Genomic DNA, 15,414 nt, shown 5'->3' on the forward strand with positions numbered 1-15,414 from the left:
GGGTGGTGTGTATGTTACAGACTGAGGAGTGAGTGTGTTGTGCTGTTTGCACGTGTAACATTAGTCACTGTGGGTGTGACCTTAGTCACAAATTCCTCATTCATTTATTGTACCTGCCCCAAAAACAAGGCTGCTGTAAATGCCTCAGTGTTCCGACACATCACTCCACCTTGTCTGGACATCCCTCCGACCCAGTCACATGTCCCTTACCCACATTCCATTATCTCCCTCTACCACCCGCCGTCACACACGTTGTGCCTGCCTCTGGGTCTAGCCCGTCCATGTAATGTAAGAAACCCAGTGTTCTCCCCGTCCTTTTCCTTTTTTTTTTTCCCCTCAGTGTCGGTGAATGGAGTAATAATCCCTGTCACCGTGCCTAGCTTAAAAAAGGGAAGCCACCCCTTCTTCGCTTCACTTTGTGTCCTTCCGCCATGTTAGTCTTTTTCCTTTTTTTTTTTTTGTTGGGGGGGGGGGGGGGGGAGGTTACATAGATGTGTGAGTGCCACTCGCAGCTCCCAAGAACCCAACCCGTGCACATCAGAGGAAAACGTCACAAGTTAGGGTCTCAGGGAATGAGAGAGGTACAGGTTGCTTTTTTTTTTAACAGCCCTTCTTATGCGACATACAGTTGATCCATTGCTGCACGGACGCTGTGGCAGAGACTGGAGCAGACAATGGCAGCTTTCTCTCTCCCTGGCTTTGTGCTGTACTCTGCCCCAAGTCTCTAGTATTGTCACTTTATCCAGACCGGGATCAGTAAGTCAATTCTGCACGATCCCGAACACATTTACGCATGAATACATTCATTATATTTCATACTTAAAAAGACAATAAGTAAAACTGTATGCTGTTCATGTGGTGACATGCCGATACACATCGTAAGTCACAAGCAAATAACATCACGCAAACAAAACTGACCATAAACCATCACATTGCAACTGGACACACACACACATACTGTACACACTTGTGCTGCAACTGAAAGGCCAAACACACCCAGGCAGACAGCACTTAATCATCACATGATGTTCATAAGAATGGTTCTGCATCAGCGTATTTTGGCCTCCCTGTTGCTGCCGTAGCCTGGCTCGGCAGCAACCGTGGTATGATAATCTTTGATTTTTTTTTACTTGACATGCCAAAATCCTGAACACTGCACGCAGCAGCACCAGCCAGACAACAAGGACAGCAGCAGAGACCAAATCTGGACTGCTCGGGTCTCACTCAAATAAAAATCCCTCCACATTGCTGAAATAAAAAAGAAAAGAAAAAAGCAGCAGCTTCCCCCCCCCATTTACATATATTTCATCTCCAGACATGCCAGACTATGAGACAGCTCCTGTCAATCATGCAATCTGATTTTATGGAGGGAAAGCTCAGGTGGATAACGAAGAAGAGGAGAAAAAAAGGAGGGTGACGACGAGACGCGAAGGAGAGGAAGAAGAAAACTCACCCAGCTGACTGTGGCGGCGGAGGCTGCTGCAGTCCTCTCTGTATGTCTGTGCCGGTCAGAGGAGCAGAGGATGTGGCCAGACACACAGAAAGAGGGAGATCTGCGATAAAAGAAAAAGCTGGAGAGAGAGAAAGGAGAAAGGAGAGAGAGAGAGAGAGAGAGAAAGAGAGAGGGGGGGGAAGAGGAAGAGGTTTTAGTGCTGCTAGCTCAGGCTTTGTTGAATGGATCATTCGCACTAGCACATGAGGCTGTTGTAGCAGATTGCTGCTGTCTAGCCGTCTGCTGTTCAGACATGCAAGACTATACCATGTGCAGTGAGAGAGAGAGAGAGAGGGGGGGGGAGAGGGAGAGAGAGAGAGAGAGAGAGAGAGAGAGAGAGAGAGAGAGAGAGAGAGAGATGAAGGGGAGGGCAGGTGTGAGGTGAAAGGGTTATTTTAGGTGAATGAGAAATTTGGCCAAGATAGGATTAAAAGAGAAAAGAAATAAGAATGATGACACTACTGTACATTTAAGGAAAAATATTGCCCCCCAAAAAAAAGCCAACATATACATCATAGATCAGCAATAGGTAGTGAAGACATGGGAGGGAAATGTATTTTTTTAAAGTCTTGACGAGATGGAAATGCAAAAGAGGTTTTAAAGGAGAACAGAGGTAGGCAAAAGAAAAGAATGAGCAGATCAGTTTGGCCTGTACGGCTACATGCCTGCTTCCTTGTAAAGGGAGGCAGGAACTAATGAAAAATTAGAAACACATTGACAAAGAACGACAAGAAGAAAGGAGTTCACCAAGTTCAGTTTTAAGTTACGGTAAGTTCGGAGAAGAAGTGTGAAAACTTAAAACTGTACACTCTAACTTACTATCTCGGGTATGTTCAAGTGTTCCAGATTAAACAAAGATTTATACAAGGTCCAGAACAGAGGACAAACATTACCTCTTATTATCTGAAATGAGCAGATGTGATCCTCAGCTATGAAAATAAGCTCAGGCAGTGTGTCCAAACAGCCACAGCAGTGAATAATAGGAAAAAATGTGAAACGCCTGTTGCTGTAGTGCCCCTAAAGCCGCTGCTACTCACCCCTCCATGTGACACTACTACCCATCATTTCCTTCCCCTATCTGTCTGTCTCCTTTCTCCATCTGTGTCACATCTTCGATCCGCTCCCGCTCGCCGCTTCAGTCTCACACCTCTCTGTCTGTATCTGAGCCCCTGTATGTTCTTTCCCCTCCTCTGCCTTGCATGCTTCATGGATTGCAGGCTCAAGTCCCCAGGGCAGGGGAACTGTAGAGCTTCGGCTTGCCTCTCTGCCTGTTACATATAGCAGTGAAAGAGCAGAAGCAGAGCGGGGGGGGGAGGAAGAGGAATACATATCCCCCCCCCCCATTCATTTCCCCCTAACAGCTGAAATCACAGACTCTAAAGGCCTCGCTATATGCAGAGAAAATTAGATCAAGAAAAAAGGTAAAGAGCGAGGAGGGAGAAAGTGGTGGAGATGAAAGACAAACACGAGCAGAGGAAGAAGGCAGAGATAGTTAATCACATTTTATCTTACAGTGTCTCTTTTCAAGCTCCTTTTCATTTAAGAAATGAAAAAAAAAAAAAAATCCTTCTTCAGTCGGCAAGTCCGGTATTCTGTTCCTGTCTCTCTCCCCTCTGTGTCTGCGAGAGTGACTGGGTATTACAGCGTGCGATCATGGAGGAAAAGGAGGGTGGGACAAGAGAATATTGAAAGAGGAAAGGAGCGGGGGGGAGGAGGGGAGGGGGGAGGAGGGGGGAGCGGGTCGCTGTTGAGCGGAAGAGATGTAGGCGAACTTTATGCAAGCAGCATGAGGTGACTTTCTCATTTTGATACAAACAGCAAATTCCAACCTCCATGCCTTGTTAAACAATGTTTCCCATTGTATCAAATTACCACGGCACAGACTGACTGACTTCCAAAGAGAAGCATGAGGACTTGGATCAAAAGCCTGTTGAATAATAGCTCTCATGTCGATGCTAGCTTATTGGGAGAGATTTTACAAAGTCCCAGGAAAGAAGAAAAACTACCTCCACTCGTTAGAAAGTGACATTTACACAGAGATGTATTTATACCCGAGCTGTTAGACATGTGTCACTGGTAGCCACAAAACAAAGGGATGAAATAGAATTCAAAGTACAGGAAAATGCAGCTTGTAATCTATGTTCAGTGTGAAAACCTCCAAGACAAAATAAAGAGAACTAACTGCTATCATCATGCTTCATCATATGTCCCCAAACGAATCATTTACCATCTTCGATAGAAGGGAAAATACTTCATTATACGGCATATCCATTACCAGCATGGTGGAGGAGCAGCTCACTGAACTCAGAGGCACCTTCTCCAGCTTTGGTTGTCAAGAGAAAGTCTTCAAGGTGAAGTATAACACTCATTCAGCAGCCCTCTGCTGGCAACAAACGATGTGACTGTGTGACCTCCAGAGGGCTGCTGCCACCAACGCAACAAAAGAGGGTATGCAAGGGACGTCACGGTGGGCGGAGTCACTACACCTCGAGCCAGTGAGTGGCAGAAAGCTTTTACTGCGACCAGGAATCATTAAGAAGGAAGCAGTCAACGTTTTTTTTTTAAATCAGCCGTCTTTACAGAAACGACTTCTTGAAGATGATCTCTCTGAAAGATCTAATTAAAATATCCCCAGCTGATTTATTATGTGTAGAGAAAGTTTGAGATGTGAGGTTCTGTTAATAAAGCCAACAACAACACAGAGCCCACATTAAACTATTCAGTGATAAATATCAGCTGAACTCCCTCCTCTTCTTTTTAACTTTGTGTTTCAGGGAAAATTAAAATCTTAAAGATTAAACTATTATCCATATTTTCACCTTTATGTTTAGTTTTAGTTTTTTTAGGTCTTTCCTCTTACAACTTATAAAAACTCAGATAAAGTGATAGATTCACGATAACTTAACATTAAGTTAAAGTCTTTGAAACAACAAGAACAAAAGAACAAGAGACAAGAAACAAAAGAGGAACAAAAAGTTGAAGGCTGAATCCTCAGCTTATTAAACCTTTTTATCGTGTAGGATAGAGGAGCTTTGCGTGTTTTGCAAACCTTCTTATTCAACTTAAAGTGGCGATTTTAAAAATCCTGATCTCAGCCTGAAACAGTTCGTTTTAGCTGCTGTCTCTTTAAGGCTCCCTCGACGTGCCGATACTGTTTCCCCTGACTGTCCACCTTTGAGGGTGGCAGAAAGCTGCATGGTTGCTGGGGAAGGAATGTTTGTGTGCTCGTAGAACAGCCAATGAGAATGGCTCCACCTGCCACCGTGAAAGTCTCGCGTCACTCTTGTTCAGCAGAACGAGCCGTTTAGTGAAACACTGCAGACTTGCGGCTAAATTTCAGCAGATACGTGTCGGTGTGTCTCAGCCTCGCCCGGACACAAAAGGTTTTTACTTATGTGTGTGTGTCGATGTGTGTGCGTTCGCTGGCTCCGCTGCACTGCGTCTTAGTCCCTCAAGAAATTTGAAATGTTGCCATCGCAACTATTTGTGCAAGTTCAACCAATCAGCGCAAATTAAGTGCAACCCTGCAATTTTGTCCAACCACTACAACAGTGACGAAAGTGAATTGTGGCACAGCAATCAGCTAAACATGTGTTTTCTCTCTGTGAAGCAAATAACAACTTAAAGTGGGTGTGCTCGCCTGCAGTGAGTCTCTGTTTGTCTGTGGCTTTGATACATGCTTTACAGCTCCATTTTAACGGGTCTACCTGCTTAAAGGTGTTTTAACTGATGTCTGACCTGCGTCAGGTCCAAGATGGTTAAAAGAAGCGTACTGTGACATGTGGTGAGAGGAGCGCCTCAAAGACTAAAACTGGTGAAAGTGTTGTTGAAAATCTCCACGAACTGTGTGTCAGTTAAAGCACACTGCGTTTCCGTCAAATCTTTCAGAGTTAATAAACGTCCAAACTTTCGAAGCTGTTGAGATGCTTTTATTATGATAGAGTTATTTCAGGAAATGGGGCTTTTATTATGATAGAGTTATTTCAGGAAATGGGGAGTTTTTTGGGGCAGCAGCTTTACACAACTCTGCAGGAGAAAGACTTCTTTCTGTGATCTCATGCAGAGACATGAGTCTGGAAACCCTTCCAAACAGGCGTTAGTGAGGGGGAGACAGGGGGTCTTAGTTTGTTTATATTTATGTGTTCATACACGTCGACCTTTATTAATACTGCAATATCGTGATATAATAAACTATAGTTATCAGAAGAAAAAAAAATACAGTGAAATTAGGTTTCATTGCCCACCTCTATTCAACCATAAGAACAACTGTCACTCTGCATTGGCCATTTTAAATTCAAAATCAATTACATGTAAAAAATGTTTAAGATTGAACTTAAAGACCAGGTTTGTCATTGTAACTGGCATGTATTCATATTCTTCTGCAGCAGCATAACGATGCAAAAAAATAGATATATTTTGTTGGAACAGTTTTGATCCTTTTTTTATGGCTACAAAAACCGTGAAAGGCAGTTGCAACTTTCTTTTGCAAATTCACTTTCTGTTTTAATTTACAGAAAAAAAAGGCTTAAATAAAAAAAGAAAAGAAAAAAGCCACAATTTGCCAGAGAGCTGATCGAGCGGGACAGAAAATCCGACACTGAAACAACATTAAAACATCTGATTTCTTTCACTATCAAACACTGCTTTTGACGGCTCAGAACAACGACCATGTGTGTTTATTGATGTGTTTATTAGCTTCCAATCCACATCCAATGTATTATCTTACACTGTTGCATGTGATTCTGTGTTTTTTGTCTCCAGCTGTTCGGCGGTGCTGCTGTGCAGTGCAGACGCGAATAGATCACGACACTCTCATGACAACGTTTATTCGGTTTGATATCCATCACTGATCCAACTGAGCTTATTTAGGCAATCAGGCTTTGCTCTGCGTACTTCTCATACTTTGACATCAGTCACATATAAAACTGTGGACAAATGTAAATGTCCACAGACCTGTGTGTCTTTGGCGAACGTGTGAATCTCTTAATTTGATGCGAGAAGTACAGATTGAGCAGGTGAGAGCTGATTATTTTACCACAACCTTAAAGTTAATATAACAAAGCCTGAGTGCATTTTTTTCCATGTTTGTAATCAACTCGATATTTCAGTGGTTATTTTTTTGAATAGAGGCTAATCTCAGATCCCCCCACTCTGCACAGATCACAGCAGAAATGAATACACACAATCTCCACCTGCTGGTTTATAAACAGAAAACTGGCTTCTTTCTAATAACAATGACACAGGCAGGCTTACCAAGACAGGAGGAACCTACACCTCTGTTGAAATCCAAACAGATTTTTAACAGCCAGTGGTTTACCTTAACTGAGTCAAGCAGCAGGCATACGTCCAACCTCCAATTCACTAGTCAAGCTTTTCTGAACGTCTATAGACTTCCTGGACCCAGGAACAAATCTCAGGACTGAAGTTTTAGACGCTCTAATAGTAAGAAAGCGAAAAAAAACAAAAAAAACAGCAGCTATTGTTTGAGAAGCACACATCGTATGCAGATGACTTACTACTATACATGAGCAAACTCTGCCACCTTTATTTCAGATCTTATAATAATGTGATGATCTCTGACGCTGCACAGTCCTACATTTGCAGATAAAGGTCGTTACTCAACAATTACGCTGTGCAGCAACACTCATTATTTGATCAGAATTTCTCATTTACTCAAGCAAGTTTTGTTTTTTTATTTTGTTTTATATCACCGGATGTCTTTTCCAGTCCACTTCAGGTAAAAACTCATTTAATCTCTGTTTTGTCTGAGGTTTTTAGACACTAATTGTCCAAATTTCCTTTTCAAATCTTCAGACAATCCATGTCATTGGCTCGTGAGCGGCCTCTTTCACTCACAGGTAAAATCTCAACAAGCACGATCATGAATACTCACACGGTCTCTGATGGAAGGATAATTCAGAACTGAATCGTAGTAAAGACACACCTCCTCAAACTGATCCGAAAGACTTGTAGGAAATAGTAGTAACGGAGGGATACATCTTGAGGCAGTTAAAAATAATTGCGACTCACGTGTGGTGTGTTAGCCTCATATTTTACATAAACGTATGAAGTATGAGCTTGTTCAAAGCAGCAGAAAAGACCAGTGAAAGGGATGAGAGACAAGATGTTAAGAAAGCGAGACAAATGGGAAGAGAAGGAAGTCAGTGGAACAGGGTTTCTCTGACGGACAACCCACAGCGGGCTCAGATAATTGACAGCAGGAAATGTGTGTGGTCCTTCACTATCAACCTCCATTTCCTCCCATCGTCAAATGGATCTATTTGGAAATATTTCATCTCTGAAGGGCAATCAGGCAATCAGTAGGAAAAGCAATCATTGACTACTTTTGACATTTAAAGACTTCTTTTGAATTGGGTCACAGACATTAGAGGCTGTGGTGTCTTAACACATCAGTACAGTAAGGGCTCAGTTCACTTCAACTTTTCCTTCTGTACTTCCACTTTCTTTACAGTAATACTTTTACTTGACTGTAAAGCAGCCACACAGAGCTAACAATAGAACAGCCAAACTAAATATTTATAGGCATTTTTATTAAAAACAAACAAAAAAAAAAGAAAAAAACCCTTCACTTTGATTTCACAGCGTACGTAGTGGGGGGTCACCAGGGAGTGCTCCCGTATGCCTCCTGCTGTACTATAACACATCTCCCCAAAGCCACAGCAAACTATCACACACATGAAATGACACATCACGCTACAGGAAGAACAGACTAAGCAGGAAACATTTTCATTTCGTACCTACTCGTATGGACTGTTCTCATGCTGCCGAGGCCGCCCTGCACTAAAGATGCCTACAGGTCTTTACTTTGCCTCGATCGCCATCGAACCCGTTGTCTTCGGGACATAGAGCGAAGGTTTGAAGTGGAAACAGACGTGCTCACACACTGCATGCACAGACACCATCTTGATTTCTTAAATGTGTTCGATTGAATGCAGCAGCATAAATATTTCAAAAGAATAATACATTTACACAAACTGCATCACTCAAGAAAATCTGAACGAAACGCTGCCGTGGAATAAACTCCACTGTGATCATCTGAACTTTTTTTAAACTTTAAATCAAAATCGTAACCGAAAAGCAGAAGGTGTATTTATTTGAATAATTTGTCCCTTTTAGCGTCTCCTAAAAAAAAAAAAAAAAGCCTATAACTGATTAAAATGTTTTTATAAAAAGCAGCTTAAAGTGGCATTGATTCTGAAGAAATCATAACAAATCGCTTCGAATATGTTTCAAATAAAGCAATGAAGCAGCGTATTTCTCGTGGGTAATGATTTGAGGGGCCTGTGGTTTGGAGAAGTGAAAGTCGTTTATGGCTGTCTTCATCACAGCAGTGTCTTTACCACGCAGTTCAGCAAAGGAAATATATCGTTTTGGTTAAGTAACACTGAACTTTGTACATAATTGGCTGCAGAGGCCGTGTTCTTCCCATGCGGCTGTATGGCGTTTCCCTTCAGTGGCATCTCTTTCATTAGAGCGGCCCACAGACCTCACTGCAGCAGCTCGTTGGTGCTGTTCTCACAACTCTGAAATGTTTTCTGTCCTCCTTGTCCTCTGGTCTGGGATTATTTCAATCTTTCCTCTTTTATTCTGCCCGAAAGAATGTTTTCTTTCTAATGCTAATCTGTACTACTTTGCCCTGTAAAAACTGTGAAACAAAAACAATTCTGAACATTTTATATCGATGCTTAACGGCGAAAAAAAACAACAAAACCACCCCCCCGATATCAGACAAAGCATTTTCAAACAATCCAAAAATCTAATCCCAAATACTGCAGCATATGAAAGTAAATGATGGGTAACAAAAAAATCCAGTAGTGTCCAGGCTGTGTGGTGTTTCCTCAGGGAAAGCTAGGAGGCTGTACAGTTATCTCCTGTGGTGTCACTCTGAACTATACAACCTACTACCTCAACCTGCGGAAACACTGGAGGAAACTGCGGGGCGGCTGCTTTGAACCAGAACCTGCCAGACCTCTGAAAAACTTTACAGCATATAGTGTCCGAGCTTAATACCTGACGAGTCATAAACTTTCGAAACATTTCTTTACATTAAAAAAAAAAAAAAGCATAAGGAAAGCCTGCTTGAACCGTTTCTTCATGCGTCCTGTTAAAAAAGCCGTAGTGAGCTGGATCAGTTCATTGACGTGCAGCACTGCTCAAGGACATCAGGGCAGTTTTGTGTTGTGTCACATCGTCATACAGTCCAACCCTCCTACTTGGGTGGGGTTACTGCATAAAGATGGGACACAAGGGAGATGTTTAGAGGACAATATTCTGCTCTGACAAGGAGTGTGTGTGTTTCAGTCACACCTGTTTAAAACATACAGTGTAGATACGGTCTGACACTTCCATCCTGTTTGACATCGAACCTGCTTTAAATATGATTACAATGCGGTATTTTTTTTTTAAGGCGTATTGTAGGGCAGGAGCTGTGTTTGCTGGGAAGACACATACCTATAGATACGAGCTTGTGCATCCAGTCACCACAAGTTCGGATCTACGGGTTTGTGGCAGCTAGCATTACCCCTTTAAGAGCAAAAAACAACAGTTCATTAAAAGTCACAACGTATGGAAACACAAACCTGTAAACACCCCTCATTCTTAAGTGTCCAAATGAACAACACAGAATTGAGATCTGGAGTTAAATCTTTGTGTATTTTTTAAAATAAAATATCAAATGTATGTTACGAGATTTAAGGTCTGTTTTCACTTTGATATTTTAAGCTAATTACTAAATTAATCAATTTCTAAAACGGTCAGATTAGATACTGTTCCTATTATCTATTTACATTATTTTTTCAAATGGATTACAACTTTTCAGTGTGGCCATAAAACACTTTCCTATTTGTGTATCTTGAGTACAGAGAAGTCAAAGCACAGTCCATTGAACAGGCTAACAGCACATGATGTTTGTGTAACCTACTGATCACATTCTTCTGAGGTCAACATTTATTTTCCAAATGTCAGACAGAATACTGCTGCATGTTCTTTTTCTTTTTTTTTTTGGGACATAAACACCCTAAACGCCATCCACTGAACAACACTTTGATTTCTGTAAATACACTTGGTTTAAAAATCTGAATTCAGGCGGTATTCTTAATAATTTACCACAAAATGTTCCAACACCACAAGGTGACCCTTTTACATTCGTATCATGTAAAAGGTTCGAGTAGACTGCGATGTTCCACAGACACAAAATGAGACATCTTCAGGTGAAGACAGTAAACCAAGTCCAGAGGCGTGTGAAATCCTATTAAATCACACCTTTTACACAATGCTAAATATGACGGCGCTTTAATTATGAAAAGAAAATGGATCGTTTATAAAAATCCTCAGAGCAACTACATGACCAAATATGCATTTCTATACATTTACAGTCTCTTGACCTTCCTACTGTTCAATAACACCATATCACAAGAACCATGAGCAAAACATCACGTATGCATCCAAAAGTGTGGATTAGAAGCAACACTGAACAACGCTAACAAAAAAATAAGTTTAGGAATTATAAATCGCCAACGTACCAGCAAGGGACACTTCAGGTTTGATGGTCAAGACATCCTATGGAATCAGATGAAGGCATGAGGAGCAGTGTAGGCCAGTACTTCAGAGCAGGACCCCTATAAAAAACAGATTTACAAATCATTAGTGGGAAGAGAACAGTCTAATGCTGGCAGACGAGATTCCCGTGCACACACATTCCTTAAAGCACACACTTCGAAACACGTGGTGATCCGAGCACACCCTTACAACACATGCAAACTTATCACTACTAGCACTACCACAACGATTCCAAAACATTTACAATCAAACCAAAAAATACAGAAAAAGCATAAGTAGGAAAATAACATCCCCTCGTTCTTTCCCTGTTAGCCCTCCTGACCCGTTGTCCGGTTCCCATTTTCCGGGGTACAAAAACCTCAAATCGCCTTTAAAAAAAAGGTACGGCAAAAAGGTTGAACGCGATGAGATGTGGATGAGGAGGAGTCGCAGCGCAGGGCTTGCTACAGAAAAAGTGGAATTTGTGATCAGGCAAAGGAATGGGTGGTGTTTTCTTTTTTTTCTTTTTTTTTTTGGTGCTTCATTCTGCCTGGCTTTTTTGGATCCCAGCAGGATCTCTGGCTGCAGCTCGGTCTCTCCGTAGTGCTGCCAAAATGTGTATATGTCCTTTTGTCTTAAACTCTGTCAAATTGGAGAGATGAGAAAAGATATCTTTTTTTTTTAAAAAGGCAGGGGGATAGCACAGGAAAACTAAACTAGAGCACAACTTATGAAAAAAAAAAGGACCCAGCATGAGTGAAAGTGCACAGCAAAGAGACGAGAGGCTTAGCAATTGAATGCAAGGGTAACGAAAATACATTCAAAAAAAAAAAAAAAGTCACGATGGAAGAACGTTGTTTTTCTCGTCAGAATGTTTTCTCTGCAAACATATTATCCCCCAAATGCGAGCTGCAAAATGTCCCCTCTCTGCTCCTACAACACAGAAGCCGAAAACCTTTCCAAAGCTATGCCACGTAGCGTGAGAGGGAGAGAGAAATCAGCCACTTTTTCCTCTCTCCAAAATGGCTGAGGGCCGGGGGAAAGCAGCTATGAGCAGAGAGGAAGAGTGGTGCTCCCCGTCCTGCTCAGGGGAGGGCTGGGCGATGCAGCGAGCATCTCTCCCTCGTTTCCCTCGCCTCACTCGTGCCCTTTGTCCCAGTAGCCGTCTTTCAAACCGGACGATTGGCGTACAGCTGTGTTGTGAGTCCATTAGAAACTCTACTTGGGCCACCATGCAGGGGAAGGCTACGACTGTACAAGGCTAAGGCTGATATGGCTGTGAGTGCGTGTCCCTCACATGCCCACATCCTGATGCTCAAACACTGCTGTCTGTGTCCTCCCTATGATGCAATTTTAATTTCTCCTGAATTCCTTACCGGATAACTACAACTTATATTTCTTTTAAGAAAAAAATAACATATTAGTGACAGTATATTTAATTTTGTACCTTTTTATTTCACCACTGAGTAAAAAAAAAAACCTTTTCAAAAATGTCCTTCACCAACATTTTTTCACTTTGTGAGCATTGTTTTCTCATAGCTCATAAGTCGTGTTTTTGTATAATGTTTCTATGAACGTCCTTGTCAGAACCATCACAATCAGAATCATTATGAACTCTCCTCGTCCTTCTTACTCTACTTATCTTAAGCACCTCTTCTGGCATCAGATGAAAATAGTGAGTCAAGTCAGAATGCTGCAGTGAAGTACTAACAGTGCATCCTCATCTGCACAGTTTTAAATGAGAATCCCAAGGCTCTATTCTCGGACCCCTTCCATTTACAGCGTTTGCTCCTGTAATGTATTCTTCATATTCAGGAAAAAGACAAAGAAAAAAATTTCAACTAATACCTTCCTGAAAGAAAATGTCGAAGCGATGAACGTGTGTTACTGCCAAGCTGACACGTCATTGATAAGATAAGAAGAGAATTATAACGCTTTGCCTCAACTCATCAATTTAACAGAAAAACAAACGAGGGTGGGGAAAATGCTGGTCGCTTGACGTCGATGTTCTTCCAGTAAAAGACCTCTGATTCATTCAGTGCTGCACCTGTTCCTTCTATAATATAGATACGAGTGTCCACTGTTTCCACACAAATACAACAATAATTCATCTATTGATATGCTTCACATTTGAGGGATTATTTTCTACTTCAGTACCTATTTAATGCTCTTGTTCATTTTAAATGTATTACAGTAAACAGCTGGCCGATGTATCAGTAATTATCTGGCTGATCCTGACTCGTCACCACCTTCAATCAAACCTGAAGCAGCTACAAAATGTCCAAGAAGTCAAAGTATTAGCCATTTTTAAGAAACACAAGGACGGCCTTCGTTGTGTTTAGAGCCTTCAGTGTTAGTTTTGCCACAGCTTGCCGATGGGCTGCTGTCCACTCCATGGACAGTACTTGAATCTTAATGACTGGATTTCATTATCAGCACATTGCCAGGACACCTGTGTTTCTGTGTGGACACGGGGAAAAAGGTTCTCAAAAGAGAAGTTTTCAGAAAACAAATCGAGTGACATGAGCAGAAGCCCAACCTTCAAGGTAACCCCGTTAACGCCACTCTCAGAGCCTGGGAGGGGTAGGGAGGGGGACAAGGGGGGAAATCATTACCCTCTATTTTTGTTCTTAATATAGAGGTAGATATAAAGTGTACTGATTTATAAGTTCAGCATCACAGGAACACTTACAGTCAGATAATCACTTGTGTTTTTTTTTCAATGTTTGCCTTTTGTTTTCTGAGAAACCTTTGATATATGACAGCTGTATTACAAATCCCCCCACACCTGCTTAATCACAATATGATTGGAATTTAGTCTTATTGTACAAGATGGTCCTTTAAAGTTGTGTCTGAGAGCCGCTTTTTTTTTTCTTGTAGTCTTCAAACATTGAACTTCCAAAAGTCTTGACACATGATTTAAACCTCGGCTTGGATGCACTTCACATGGGTTTATGAGATGTTATTATTTTTCATCATCACAGAGGAGAAAATCCTGTGGACTTCTTCACATGAACATGAATCCATTTGAAACCATTAAGTATATCATTAAAAGAAGTAGGTTTATTATTTTCATTGTGCAGGCAGAATATTCCAGGAACAGCTACAACCAGCACCATAGTTTAACTTGTGGTTATAATGGTGATTTGTAAATCACTGATTTGTTTTAAGGCTGTTATCCACAATTCAGTTAAAATAGTGTCTACAGTGTATGACCTTTGTATCTCTACAAAAGCACATATAGTTTGTAGATACATGAAGCGTTAGTGGAGTCTCTTTCAGACCCTGTTTGTGTTTAATAAAAGTCTGAATCTTTTGTGATTTCCTGAGCATAGCTCAACATCTGAGAGGGCAAGCAGCAATAATGGCTGATACAAATTGTTTGGTTGGAGTCGTGGTAACATGAGGGGGGAAAAACCTGGCAGTCCAGGCCGTTAGTTGGATTAACTTCTTTTAAATATCACCGAAATCTCTCAAATTAGCAGCAGTAAGATTTTAAAAGCGTCGATGTTGGTAAAACCTGTCGAATGTGCTGCTGGTTTTTTGGGACTGAATTTGATGGACTGAAGTTTCTAAATTCAGTTCATATTTAAAGAGCTCAACGATACAGATGTTATTGTGTCACTGTACTCAAATCTGCTTCATCACAACTCAAACGAGAATAAAGTCATGATAACAACATGTTAAGATCAAAGGACAATCCATGAGAACATCAATCTGTCTGCTGCTTCATACCAAAAACAATACACATGTATTCATATAGCGTTTAGAAAAATAGTCAGACACATTACAGAGCTACATTATGAAAGGAAAACAATATACTATACCAAAGGTTAGCTGGAGGAACAAGAGACAGGAGAAGTATGAAAAAGTGACTTCATGATGTTTTTACAGCAGCTGTGTACGGCATGCCTCACAAAGACTTAAAAAAGCATCTAAGTAATGCAAATTACAATAGAAAAGGATTCTCACTCTGTAGTCCTGATGTCTTTCTTGCTTTCTGCCCTGTCTGACCCATTGTTGGTCCCTTCAGTGTTGTATTTAGATGAATCTAAACTTGGCTGAGTCGTGTGCGAAGGCCTTTATGTAAATGATATCCCCATGTTGAGCTCAGTGCATCAGAATAAATGTGCAAAGCGCACACTGTGAAGTGCAATCAGACAAGATAAAGCACCAGTGGGAGACGCCAGACAGCAGAACTATTTAATACTGTAGATTCTGATTCATGTTCATACATCTTGATGTTTCAGTCCAATTTTTATCTGTTTCCCCCCCATTTCATCTCGCCCATCTCTTGCAGTTGCTTGTCCCTCACTCTTCCCTCCTCTCGCTTTCCCCATCAAATATTCTGCTCACGCACAACT

The 15,414-nt window shown here is 41.3% G+C and overlaps 2 protein-coding genes across 2 annotated transcripts in view; one reads left to right on the forward strand and one right to left on the reverse strand.

Moving 5' to 3' along the window:
- The window catches only part of snx19a (sorting nexin 19a), an 86,571-nt gene that overhangs the window by 38,992 nt on the left and 32,165 nt on the right, over nt 1-15,414 (reverse strand). The window contains exons 6-7 of the mRNA XM_079355527.1: nt 11,035-11,130; nt 1,454-1,571 (exon numbers count right to left, since the gene is read on the reverse strand). The gene's annotated coding sequence lies outside the window, so the exon portion shown is untranslated. The remainder of the gene's footprint in view (nt 1-1,453; nt 1,572-11,034; nt 11,131-15,414) is intronic.
- Nucleotides 1-15,414, forward strand: part of LOC306831423 (carotenoid-cleaving dioxygenase, mitochondrial-like) — an 86,657-nt gene that overhangs the window by 29,165 nt on the left and 42,078 nt on the right. The window lies entirely within an intron of this gene.

The sequence above is a fragment of the Symphodus melops genome, assembly GCF_947650265.1.
Source record: "Symphodus melops genome assembly, chromosome: 11".
In the NCBI taxonomy this organism is placed as follows: Eukaryota; Metazoa; Chordata; class Actinopteri; order Labriformes; family Labridae; genus Symphodus; species Symphodus melops.